Source organism: Schistocerca cancellata, chromosome 1, assembly GCF_023864275.1.
Source record: "Schistocerca cancellata isolate TAMUIC-IGC-003103 chromosome 1, iqSchCanc2.1, whole genome shotgun sequence".
Lineage (NCBI taxonomy): Eukaryota > Metazoa > Arthropoda > Insecta > Orthoptera > Acrididae > Schistocerca > Schistocerca cancellata.
The window spans coordinates 852,772,642-852,787,022 of NC_064626.1; positions in this window are offsets into that span (position 1 = coordinate 852,772,642).

Sequence of the window (14,381 nt, forward strand, 5' to 3'; positions counted from 1 at the left end):
CACGCTAAAAGCCAATCTTGAGGATAAACCTAGTTTAAGGAAATCCTAGCGAATGCTTATGATTGGAAGGAATCAGCTAAGAGCATTAGACACAGATCAAGGTCGAGTTATAGACAAGGAAAAAATACTTGAATATGTTGAAAATTTCAGTACTAACCTATACAGTAAAATCAATGATGATACCCTGATCCTAGACGAATTGGATGCTTCTGTCTTCCACATCCCAGAAATACTCCCATCAGAAATCAAACATGCAACAGACAATATGAAAAAAGGGACTGCTCCAGGCAGTGATGACCTCCCAGTCGATGTTCTAAAGCTGATGGATGAGGAATCCATAAAGCATTTAGCTGAGATATTTTCATGTTGTTTTCACCATGGAACATTACCAAGTGACTAGAATAAAGCCAAAATAATTCTAATACATAAGAAACGGAGTACCAAACATATAAAGAACTATCGCCCTAGCAGCTTACTTTCCATAGTGTGCAAAGTTTTCACTAGGATCTTGACTACCAGATTGAGCACTACAGTTGACCAGGCTCAACCGATTGGGCAAGCCTGTTTTCGATCGGCATTTAGCACAGTTGACTATATCTTCATGCTACGGGAAATAATTAGAAGCACAAATGAGTACGATCTAGCCCTTTTCCTTGTTTTCGTAGACTTTGAAAAGGCCTTTGATTCGATCCGTCACCCAGATATACAAGAACAAGGAGTAGAACAGAGCTGTATCAAAATCCTACAAAACCTCAACAGCCTTCGTGAGCGTTGCCGAAGATACTAGTGAATTTCTCATTTAAAAGGGTGTAAAGCAAGGTGATTCTATATATCCCAAACTATTTTCAGTAGTCTTAGAAAAAGCCATGTCTAAACTGAATTTCGTAGAAAAGGGAGTTAAAGTTTTCGGAAAAAGACTGAACAACTTGAGATCTGAGGATCATATTGTCTTATTTGCAAATGACATAGAAGAACTTCAAGTATTAGTTAACGAACTTGCATTAGTGTGCTCTGAAGGTGAACTAAAAATGAACATTGACAAAATCAAGATAATGATCAAATGAATGGACACCTGAGGGAAGTACGTATATCAGCTGGAAGTACACACTCGAAATAGTCACAGATTATATCTATCTGGGTCAACTGATAACCATGAAACGAGATTTAAAACCAGAAATATTACGATGAATTAAATTGGGCTGGCAAGCTTATGGGAGGCACTCTTCAATTTTGAAATCTAAGATGTCGGTTGAGCTGAAGAAATCTATTTTTGACCAATGTATATTGCCAGTAATATCTTATGGCTGCGAAACATAGACATTAAATTTCATTGTTAGGAAGCTAACAGTAGCCCAAAGAGGAATGGAAAGATCAGTGTTGGGTAACACGAGAAAGGAAGAGAACATTTGAAATAAGACGAACAAAGAAGGTCACCGACATTATGAAAAGAGTGAATACATTGAAATGGCAGTGGTCTGGTCATATTGCTCGAACGAGAGATGGTAGGTGCCCTAAGCAAGTCCTAGACTGGAGCCCAATTTACCACAAAAGACCTAAAGGAGGACAGACCACCAGACAGGTGGGACAGAGATAAAAGGAAGGCTGTGGGATTCAATTGGAAACGGGAAGATCAGGATCGGAAGAAATGGAAGATCTTACTGGCATGCTTTGTTACACACCGACTCAAAGAGGCCACATCATTAAGTGATAGAACTGGCTGATGATGATGATGACCTCTTCAAGATATTTACTTTTTTAATCTTATTTGATCAACGTATTTTCTGTCGATTTTTCTAGTGTTTATCACGTTTGCAGAAATAAGGAACGCGCAAGTGGAGACTCGGTGCACCGGTGCACTTAGGCTAAACCACCAAATGGGAAGGGACAGCGCAGCTACGAGTAATCAGCAAGGCATATGACAAGGAGCATACTATTGATGTGTTTTCTTGTTTGGTTATAGTTAGATACAATGTATTTCCCTGTTCCTACACGTCACTCTCAACTGTTATAACAGTTTTTCTTTTTAACACAAAAACGAGTTTTGCGATGTCACCTCTGAAGCCATAATCGTCGAGAGACGTTATGTTCCCCGACTGATGAAAATTGTGAGCCGAAAAGGGAGTATAAATCCACATCCGTGCCTTTCGCGAATAGTCATGTTACCGACTATGGTATTCTGCAGCGATACGCAACACTACTCACAGCTTTAATCCACCCACATCTTCCTCATACCTTGCAAAATTGAAACACGTTCCGGCTGCGTATATTTATCACGTTTGCAGAGATAAGGAACTCGCAAGTAGAGAGTCGGTGCACCGGTGCACTTAGGCTAAACCACCGAATGGGGCAGGGCAGCGCAGCTACGAGGAATTAGCAAGCCACATGATACAGGAGCATACTATTGATGTGTTTTCTTGTTTGGTTACAGTTAGATACAATGTATTTCCCTGTTCCTACACTTCACTCTCACTTGTTATAACACTTTTTCTTTTTAACACAAAAACAAGATTTGCGATGTCACTTCTGAAGCCATAATCGTCGAGAGACGTTAGGTTCCCTAAGTGATGAAAATTGTGAGCCGAAAAGGGAGTATAAATCCACAGCCGTGCCTTTCGCAAATAGTCATGTTACCGACTGCGGTATTCTGCCACGATGCGCAACACTACTCACAGCTTTAATCCACCCCCACCTCCCTCATACCTTGCAAAATTCAAACACGTTCCCACTGCATATATTGCTTTTTTTAGATTAGATTAGATTTACTTTCATTCCAATTGATCCATAGTGAGGAGGTCCTCCAGGATGTGGAACATGTCAGAAAAACAACAATACATGACAAATAATTGCAACTAAAACAAATAAGGTAATGTACCATTCCACAGGTCCCAAGTGGAATGATCGTCATTTTTTAATGAACACTATATGAAAGAGTCATTTTACAAATACTAATGCACTAAATTTAAAATTAAAAACTTTTTTATTTATTTATAAGGTAATTAACATGTAATACAACTACTATAATACTTATCTACATGAGACCGATGACCACGCTGTCTGGTCTCCTTCCCCAAACCAACCAACCAACCAACTTATTTACAGTGAACACATTACTGCACTGAAATGGAGCAGAAGTTAGATTGTACTTACACACACACACACACATATTTACAATGAACACATTACTGCACTGAAATTGTGCAGGAAAAAAAAAATATATATATATATATATATATATATATATATATATATATACAAATCAGTTGGTTTTACTGAGAAATTCATCAATGGAGTAGAAGGAGTTGGCCACCAGTAAATCCTTTAGGCTTCTCTTAAACTGAATTTCATTGGTTGTTAAGCTTTTTATGGCTGCTGGCAAGTTATTGAAAATGTGTGTTCCTGAATAATGCACACTTTTTTGTACAAGACTAAGTGACTTTAAATCCTTGTGAAGATTATTCTTATTTCTAGTACTGATTCCATGAATTGAGCTGTTGGTTTGAAAAAGTGATATATTTTTGATGACAAATTTCATTAAGTGCTGGACTAGCACTCAAAGAATATTCCTGAGCCACAGGTTACAGAGAAAAAACACACACACAAAATTTTGGACACTCAAAGAGCGAATGCTTCATTCTGGAATTGGTGAACTTATGATGTCACACCGCCAAAAAAGATGGCCGACGTTGCAGTCACACGCTCAAAAAAGATGGCCGACGCGGCAGAGAAAGTATTGGGGGCAAGCGTACTGACACAAAGAGGTTGCACATTGAAAGTGGCCTTGCCGTATAAGCGTTGTCCAAATCGACCACAACACACACACATGAAACGGGGAAATGAGGATATGTTTTAGAATAACTGAACATCCAGTACACAACGCTACCTACAGAGCTGAAAGAACAGGATGATAGCAGCTTGTTTCGGTTTATCAGCTGCAATGAACTCGACGGAAAATAAACAGATTACTTACAGACGAGAGGGTGGATGACAGAAAGGGATAAAAGCTTAATTTGCAGAGGGGTGCAGAGGAGGACGTCATTATGTCGGCGACAATGGAGGGGGGCCTCGGCGCTGTGGGCGGGCCTGTGCTGGGCAGGCGCGCCGAAGACGACCGCGGGGCTGCGCCGGCGCTGCTGGACCAGCCGGAGGGCGCGGCTTATTGTGCGGACAGGACAGGGAAACGCTTCCTGAAGGACGCGCCGCCGCACCTGGCCGCGCTGGTAATTACTGCGGGCACTGAAATAACGGCTCCGGCACATTCCGCGAGTACACTGTAATATGAAATACGAGCTTCCTGCTGCATAATCCCCCACAAACAAGAAACCAGCAAGTACAGAAACAGCGCACTAGTAATTAACCGCCGAATGAGACGGGGCATCGCAGTAATGAGAAATTAGCGACGCACGCGATGTACACTTCTCGGCATTTAAACTGCACCACCGGCAGGCATACCAAATAACGAAATCTGTAGGTGATTTGAGGGATTGCAGTACACTGTATTATTCCCTTCCCTTTTCGGTAGAAAATTATATTTCAGCATAATCTCCGTACAATGCGCCACCTTACAGGGGTGGCCTCTATGATCACATGGCACTACTATAGTGGTCGCCGTCGGAGCCTACGTCTTGCTGCATCAATAACCTTCCCATCTTCCAAGTACTGCTTCCCGTGGAGTTCATCCTTCATTGGACCAAACAGACGGCAGTCGGAAGGCGTGTGATTCGGGCTATGGATGAGGGTCGAAGGGTGGACGAGGAATAAAAGTCCAATGAAGTTTTGTGAGCCCCCGTCTGGCGCGCAGAATTGGGTGAAGCCTTGAGTTGTCATAGAAAAGGAGTAGTTCATTTGCATTTTTTTTTTTTTTGCGACGAACACGCTCAGCCGGTTTTTTCAATTCCCTGAGGAGAGCGTAATATACTTCAGAGTTGATCGTTGCACAGTGAGAGAGGACATCAAACGCAATAGACCTCCAGAGTCACAGAAGGGGGTCGCCATGTATTTACCGGCTGAGCGTGCAGCTTTGAACTCTTTCTTAGAAAGGAGATGGTGTGGGGCCACTCCATACATTGCCGTTCTGTTTCCAGTTCGAAGTACTGAATCCATTTTTCATCGCCTGCGACGATGTTCGACAAGAAATTGTGACGATCAACTTCGTAACGCCCAATCAATCTCGCACAGATGGTCCTTCGTTGCTCTTTATGGTCTCCTATTAGACGGAAAGGAACTCACGGGGCACACACTGTTGAGTACCCCAACTGGTAAACTTGTGAATCACCGGTACCAACACAGACGTCTAACTGAGCAACGACGTGTTTGATTGTGATCCGTCGAACACCTCGAATGAGAGTGTCCGCAGGAGTCAGAGCTGTGTGCGGCTGGGCGACACGCGGGAGGTCGGACAAGTTTGCGCGACGTTCTTGCGATGATGACAGATGCCTCGCCCAACGTCTGCCTATGCTTTTGTTCTCTACCAGGTCTCCGTAGACATTCAGCAAGTGCCTATGAATACCCGTGTGCTCTGGTTTTCCGCCAAAAGAAACTCATTGAAAGCTACACTACTGGCCATTAACATTACTACACCACGAAGATGACGTGCTACAGACGCGAAATTTAACCGACACGAAGAAGATGCTGTGATATGCAAATGATTAGCTTGTAAGTAGGCTGTTGATGTTTTCTTATTGGCAACGTTACGTAGTGCTCTGTGTGCTAGTTTACATTGTTGTCTGCCATTGTAGTGTTGGGCAGCGGCAGCTGGATGTGAACAGCGCGTAGCGTTGCGCAGTAGGAGGTGAGCCGCCAGCAGTGGTGGATGTAGGGAGAGAAATGGCGGAGATTTGAAATTTGTAAGACTGGATGGCATATATATTATGATTATTAAGGTAAATACATTGTTTGTTCTCTATTAAAATCTTTCATTTGCTAACTATGCCTATCAGTAGTTAGTGCCTTCAGTAGTTTGAATCTTTTCTTTAGCTGGCAGTAGTGGCGCTCGCTGTATTGCAGTAGTTCGAGTAACGAAGATTTTTGGTGAGGTAAGTGATTTGTGAAAGGTACAGGTTAATGTTAGTCAGGGCCATTCCTTTGTAGGGATTTCTGAAAGTCAGATTGCGTTGCGCAAAAAATATTGTGTGTCAGTTTAAGCACAGTCTTGTATAATTTTTCAAAGGGGACGTTTCAAGCTTTTCAGAGCATTCACACATGGTTGGCGCCGGTGGCGACACCCACAACGTGCTGACCTGAGGAACGTTTCCAACCGATTTCTCATATACAAATAGCAGTTGGCCGGCGTTGCCTAGTGAAACGTTGTTGTGATGCCTCGTGTAAGCAGGAGAAATGCGTACCATCACGTTTCCGACTTTGATAAAGGTCGGATTGTAGCCTATCGCGATTGCTGTTTATCGTATCGCGACATTGCTGCTCGCGTTGGTCGGGATCCAATGACTGTTAGCAGAATATGGAATCGGTGGGTTAAGGAGGGTAATACGGAACGCCGTGCTGGACCGCCGACCGCCTCGTACCACTAGCAGTCGACATGACAGGAATCTTATCCGCATGGCTGTAACGGTTCGGGCAGCCACGTCTCGATCCCTGAGTCAACAGATGGGGACGTTCGCAACACAACAACCATCTGCACGAACAGTTCGACGACGTTTGCAGCAGCATGGACTATCACCTCGGATACCATGGCTGCGGTTACCCTTGACGCTGCATCACAGACAGGAGCGCCCGCGATGGTGTACTCAACGACGAACATGGGTGCACGAGTGGCAAAACGTCATTTTTTCGGATGAATCCAGATTCTGTTTACAGCATCATGACTGTCGCATCCTGTTTGGCGACATCGCGGTGAGAACACATTGGAAGCCTGTATTCGTCATCGCCATACCGTCGTATCACCCGGCGTGATGGTATGAGGTGCCATTGGTTACACGTCGCGGTCACCTCTTGTTCACATTGACGGCGCTCTGAACAGTGGACGTTACATTTCAGATGTGTTACGACCCGTGGCTCTACCCTTCATTCGATCCCTGCGAAACCCTACATTTCAGCAGGATAATGCACGACCGCATGTTGCAGGTCCTGTACGGGCCTTTCTGAATACAGAAAAAGTTCGACTGCTGCCCTGGCCAGCACATTCTCCAAATCTCTCACCAATTGAAAACGTCTGGCCAAGGGTGGCCGAGCAACTGGCTCGTCACTACTCTTGATGACCTGTGTTATCGTGTTGAAGCTGCATGGGCAGCTGTACCTGGACACGCCATCCAAACTCTGTTTGACTCAATGCCGTGGCGTAACAAGGCCGTTATTACGGCCAGAGGTGGTTGTTCTGGGTACTGATTTCTGAGGATCTATGTACCCAAATTGTGTGAAATGTAATCACACTTCAGTTCTAGTATAATATATTTGTCCAATGAATACCTGTTCATCATCTGCATTTCTTCTATGTGTAGCAATTTTAATCGCCAGTAGTGTATCTGTTTGTAACGCTCCTCTGTTACACACGCCATTTTGAAGGCTACATTTAGCGCTGTAGTCCATCGGAAATTCGTAGAACTAAAAGGGCTGAAGTGGAAATATTCCACGATACCCCACAACAAACTCCGCGTTTTTTCTGCCGAAATCGGCCGAGAAAAAATGTGTTGCATTACTTATTTGCACGCCTCTCTTATACACGCAACTCCCATCTTTGTCTTTCAGACACGTTAACTCCATTTATGTTGTCTACCATTTCCTAGCTCACTTCAGGAATCTGAAGCGATAGTTCCCCCGACATATCCCCTACTGATAATCTCCCCCATGTGGAGTCAGTGCTTCTTCTCTGATGCTCTCTCTTTCTAGACCACGCTAATTACTTGATTACTTCCTTTTACCTATCTTGGTCCTTGAAATGAAACATAGAAGAAGTATATTCTGAAGAAGCTAGTGAAATCCGAAAACAAATTAAACAGGAGCATTCAGAGAGAAAATGGAAGGCACCTTCACGTCGTTGAAAAGGATCTCAAACTTAACGAAGTCAGGCATCACACGAAACCAAGCCACATGCGTTATCATAGGAAAATGTGGTTCGACACAACGTTTGACAACTATTCGACATATACCTACTGGAGTATGTTACACCTGACTATAACAAGCTATTAGCTAGTACCGCCCCTCCCCCTCCCTCTTCTTGATCAACATTAGCGCCTCACTAAACTTTAGAAGGAGCAGTTTTTATTTTTAAAACATGAAAGATAAATGATATTTAGGTTCTGTAGCTGTTTTATTAAATCACTAACTAATGAGTCAGTGGGATAGCTGGCGCTACTGCTTTCTAAGAACATCTTTAAATAGAATGACGACGCAATTTCCAGTACATTGCGAGTGCTACCTACAGCTCCTTCTCAGAAAAGAACGCTAACTTCTCGCATTGCGAATGCACACTTATTACAAAAGATGCTTCCTCTGCACTACTCTTTCTAGCCACACTTGTTTGACCCACATACTTCACCCTCATTTAAAGTCAGTATGTCAGGAGTCCACTACACGCAGAAGGCGACTACTGGATTATCAGGGCATGTGTGGCGTGGACTGGGAGATTTTTAGGTCAGAAGGTCTCGGACAAACACAAAAAGGGCTTCAGTCGCAAAATGTGCAGGCCGAACACAGGAAGCTAGTAGATCCAGGAATCATCGATATAATAGTTAAAAAGTGTCGAATGTGTGTAGGGAAAGTAGCAGAGCTCCAAGTACTAACACAAAGCACTGATGCTCAAATCGTTATAGGCAGTGAAAGTTGGCTAAAGCCGGAAATAAGTTCAGCCGAAATTTTTGTGAAGGACCTAACGGTGTTCCGAAAGGATAGGCTAAACGCAGTAGGCGGTGGCGTGTTTGTTGCTGTCAGAAGTTTGTAGTTTATCTTGTAGCGAAGTTGAAGTAGATAGTTGCTGTGAGTTAGTCTATGGGTAATTCTTGGAAAATGGAAATACATAATAATAGGGTCCTTTTACCGACCTCCCAACTCAGATGACACAATTGCTGTAAGGTTTAAAGAATACTTGAGACTATTTTAAAACTCACACCAGGCACATACAATTATAGTTGATGGTAACTTCAGTTTGCTCTCGATATGTTGGTGGAAACACATGTTTAAATCCGGAGGTGCACATAAAGCAATGCCCGAAATTGTGGTAAATGCATTCTCTGAAAATTATTTCGAGCAGTTAGTTCATGAGCCCATTCTAATAGCAAACGCTTGTGAAAACACACTTGATATTTTAGCAGCAAATAACCCTGAGCTAATAACAAGCATCAAAACGGATATAGGGATTAGTGAACACAAGGTTGTCGTGGCGAGACTGAATACTGTAACTCCCAAATCCTCCAAAAATAAACGAAAAATACACCTATTCAAAAAGACAGATAAAAATTCACTTGTCGCCTTCCTAAGAGACAATCTCCACATATTCAAAATTAACACTGTCAGCGTAGACAAGATGTGGAATGAATTCCAAGAAATGGAATCAAGAGCAATTAAGAGTTTTATACCAGCTAAATTAACAAACGAAGGAGCTGATTCCCCATGGTACACGAAACGGGTCAGAACACTGTCGCAGGAACAAAAAAAGCATGCCAAATTCAAACGAACACAATATCTCTAAGGTTGGCGATGTTTTACAGAAGTCGAAATCTATCGCGGATTTCAATGCGAGATGCTTATAATAGTCTCCACAACGAAACTTTGTCTCGAAACCTCGGAGAAAATCCAAAGAGATTTTGGTCGTATGTAAAGTATGCTAGCGGCAAGACAAAATCAATGCCTCCTCTGCGCAATAGCAATGAAAATACTATGACAGTGCTGCTAAAGCAGGGTTACTAAACAATCCTTCAGAAATTCCTTCACAAAAGCAGACGACGTAAATATTCCGGAATTCGAATCAAGAACGTCTGCCAATGTGAGTACTTACAAGTAGATATACTCGGAGTAATGAAGCAACTGAAATCAATCAATAAAAGCAGTCTTCCGGTCCAGATTATAGACCAATTAGGTTCCTTCAGAGTATGTTGATGCAATAGCTCCACACTTACTAACCATATACAACCACTCAGTCAACGAAAGATCCGTACCTAAAGACAGGAAAGTTGCACAGATCACACCAATATTCAAGAAAGGCTGCAGGAGTACTCCACTAAATTACAGGCCCATATCATTAACGTCGACATGCAGCAGGATTTTGGAACATGTATTTTGTTCGAACATTATGAATTACCTCGAAGAAAACGATCTATTGACACATAGTCGCCGGCCGCTGTGGCCGAGCGGTTCTAGGAGCTTCAGTCTGGAACCGCGCCACCCCTACGGTTGCAGGTTCGAATCCTGCCTCGGGCATGGATGTGTGTGATGACCTTAGGTTAGTTAAGTTTAAGTAGTTCTAAGTTCTAGGGGACTGATGACCTCAGATGTTAAGTCCCATAGTCCTCAGAGCCATTCGAACCGTTTTTGACACAGTCAACAAGGATTCAGAAAACATCGTTCTTGTGAAACACAACTGGCTCTTTACTCACACGAAGTGTTGAGCACTCTTGACAATTCGCTATTTCTAGATTTCCAGAAGGCTTTTGACATTGTGCTTCATAAGCCGCTTGTAGTCAAATTGCGTGCTTATGGAATATCGTCTCAATTGTGTGACTGGATTCGTGATTTCCTGTGACAGAGGTCACAGTTCGTAGTTAATTGTTCAAATGTGTGTGGGTTCCTAAGGCACCAAACTACTGAGGTCATCGGTCCCAAGACTTATACACTAATAAAACTAGCTTTAACTTACGCTAAGAACGACACACACACTCATGCCCGAGGGAGGACTCGAACCTCCGGCGCGGCCACTCTGTGTGGTTCGTAGTATTAGGCGAAAAGTCATCGAGTAAAACAGAAGTGATTTCTGGCGTTCCCCGAGGTTAGGTTATAGGTCCTCTGCTGTATCTTATCAACACAAACGATTTAGGAAACAACGTGAGCAATCGTCGTAGGTTGTTTTTAGATGATGCTGTCGTTTATCGCCTGGTAAAGTCATCAGAGGATCAAAACAAATTGCAAAATTATTAAGAAAAGATATCTGTATGGTGCGAATATTGGAAATTGACCCCAAATTATCAAAAGTGTGAGGTCATCCACATGAGTGCTAGAAGGAATCCGTTCAGCTTCGGTTGCACGCTAAATCAGTTAAATTGAAGACCGTAAATTCAACTAAATGCCTAGGAATTACAATTACGAACAATTTAAATTGGAAAGAGAGCACAGGAAATGCTGTGAGGAAGGCGAACCAAAGACTGCGTTTCATTGGCAGACCACTAAGAAGATGCAACAGATCTAGTAAAGAGACTGTCTACACTATGCTTGTCTCTTTTGGAGTATTGCTGTCCGGTATGAGATCCTTACCAGGTAGAATTAACAGAGTACATCGAGAAAGCTCTAAGAAGAGCAGGACGTTTTGTGTTGTCGAGAAATAGAGAAGAGAGTGTCACTGACGTGATACATGATTTGGAGTGAACATCATTAAAACAGGCATTTTTCGTTGTGGCGGGATCTTCCCACGGAATTTCAGTCACCTGTTTTCTCCTCCGAATGCGAAAATACTTTGTTGACGCCGACCTACATAGGGAGAGATGATCAGCATCATAAAATAAGCGAAATCAGAGCTCGCATGGAAAGATATAGGTGTTCATTCCTTCCGCGCGTTCCTGGAGAGTAGAATAATAGAGAATTATTGTGAAAGTAGTTCGATGAACCGTCCGCCAGGCACTTAAGTATGATTTACAGAGTATCCATGCTTATGTAGACGTAGATGTTAAATGTGTGCACTATAATTAATTTGTATATCATTTGATTTCTGGACTCGTTACCTGCTTAACTGAACAGAAAGTGGAGGACTTCAGTCTGCCAATACGTAGTATATGACCACTGCCACATAATAATAAGATTTAGTTACTATTGTGTTGTGCTGTCAATTGATTCGTTTGTCTGTTGCTAAGCGAAGAATGAAACAATGTCTTCTTTATTGCGGGAACTACCTATAACACGGAGAAGACATTTTCAATATATTTTTAAGCACACATGATGTACGTGTCTCAGTTTTACTGTCATGAATGCGTGGTACAAAGTATGCGGGTACTGGGTGTATTATGTGAGAAAGAACATTGGTTTCAGAAACTGCAACCTCCACCATATTGTGTCACGAGTTAAAGGTAGTATTTGAAGAAGTATGTATTATTAGTGACCCATGTAATCAGTTTTATAGTCTCATGAAATACTGATTACAACAATAATATTTTAAAATATAATTTAGTTCCATGACCAAAACACAGTCAGACTCTTTTGTTTTTACCCCCCAGAAAATTACATTTTACCTCTCGGGGAGTAATTATCCTCAGATTGGGAACAACTGTTCTACTTGGTCGAACATTCAGTTACGTAATAAGACGATACGTAACTGCCTCTTTTCTTGTAATCTTCTCTGTCTGCATAAGAAAACTATCAATCTCCACATTCATCACTTTGTAAGAGATATGTTTCTCTTGTGTGGTTAGTCATATGCTGTACTATTGATAAGGGTATTTTATGCTCGTTTGTGAGCTTGAGAGACGATGCAGTTATTCACGAGTGCTTTCCCCCGATCAGATGGGGGAACCTTCCTGAGACCATTACTCCTGAATGCAATCACGTATTAGCTAGTAACTTCCCACCATCACCGCCACCTCTTCCTCGCCACCGCCACCACCGACACCTCCCCCACCCCCTTCTACACTCTCCCTACCATCATCAACAGTAGCGTCTAACTAAACTGTAGAATGAAAAGTATTTTTCTTTGAACACTTTCATTTTTAAAACGCCGAAAGATTTATCTTCATACTTAGTTTTAGCAGATGTTTTATTAAACCACGAACTAATGAGTCATTGAAACAATCGGTACTGCTCATTTTAGCAGCCTCTCCTTTACAAAATAATGAACCAATTCTCAATATATTACCAGTGCTACCTACAATTTCTTCACAGAAAAGAAAGCTAATGATCCACACTGATGATAGACACTTGTTACAAAACATCCTCTCCCTCTCGACACACGCTTCATCCACATCATTCACCGCCATTTAAAATTTGTACTCTATACGTACTCTGTGTAAATCGCTTGATTGTCGTACTCCTTACTTCTAGAGTGACAGAAATTGAAAGCCTTCACGCTGCCAGCGCTTTGTATCTGACCACTGTCACTAATAATAATAACAATAAAACTATGTAAGCCAAACAGCAGTGTAGTACATAGCTTGTACATAGATACTGTTATGTTGTGTTGTGCTGTCAATTTGTTATTCTGTTGTTGCGAAACGAATAATGAAGCATTCTGTTGTGGGACCTACCAGCCACTTGCAAAAAGCATTTTCATGAGGTACTTAAGAGTATGTGATATGCAGGATATAGGTACAGACATTGTGATAATTGGTACCGTAATGTGTACCTTCTTGAGTGTGTTACTTATTTTTTCTCTACATCTCACAGTTTTCCCGTAAACAAATCATATAAATTACAACCCGATGTTTTCATTACAGTCGTAACTGCGCCGTGAAGTGGGTTACACCTGTCAGTATAGACTACAAATTTTGCGTTCACGTGCCCACTCTTCAGCGAACTGTCTGCCCAAGGGAAAGTAAACATTAATAGCTTGATTGTGCGTTGCATACCCGCGAGTTACATCTCATCAAAACCATTTTAATCGTAACAGCTATAATAATTAGTTTCCAATTGAAGTAATACTGCTGTAATGTCGTACGTAACACTGTTCTCAGTCATCAGTAGAAGTATATGCTCTTATACTCGTAAGACCCTGTATATTCTCACTTCTACTGTTAGAGATGCATGGTACAAAATACAAAGCATGTACCTAGTGTGTGGGCTATGTGCGGTAGATATTCATAGATTCGTTTCACAAGCTGTAACTTGTGTCGCGCATTAACCGAAACACAATTGAGCCCTTTTTGGTTTTACCCCTCATGAAATTTAGTTTTACCTCTCAGGGGTTAATTACTCCCTTGGATGGAAACATCTAGTGTACTAGGATGCAACTGATATACACTGATGAGCCGAAACATTATGACCACTGCCCAGCGCGAAATTGAATGCCGCCTGGTGGCGTTTTGGACTCGCAGCGAAATAAGAAAAGTAAATAAGTAGAGCAGAGACGAACAACGATTCAGTCTACCGACGAGACAGACCACAAACAGGGAAATCTACTGACATAAACGACTGTGACGTAGGGCGAATTGTTATCACTCTGTCCCTGGGAACGAGCACCTTGGAAACGGCGAAGCTAGTCAGCTGTTGGCGCATTACGTTGTGAGTGCCTGTGGGTAGTG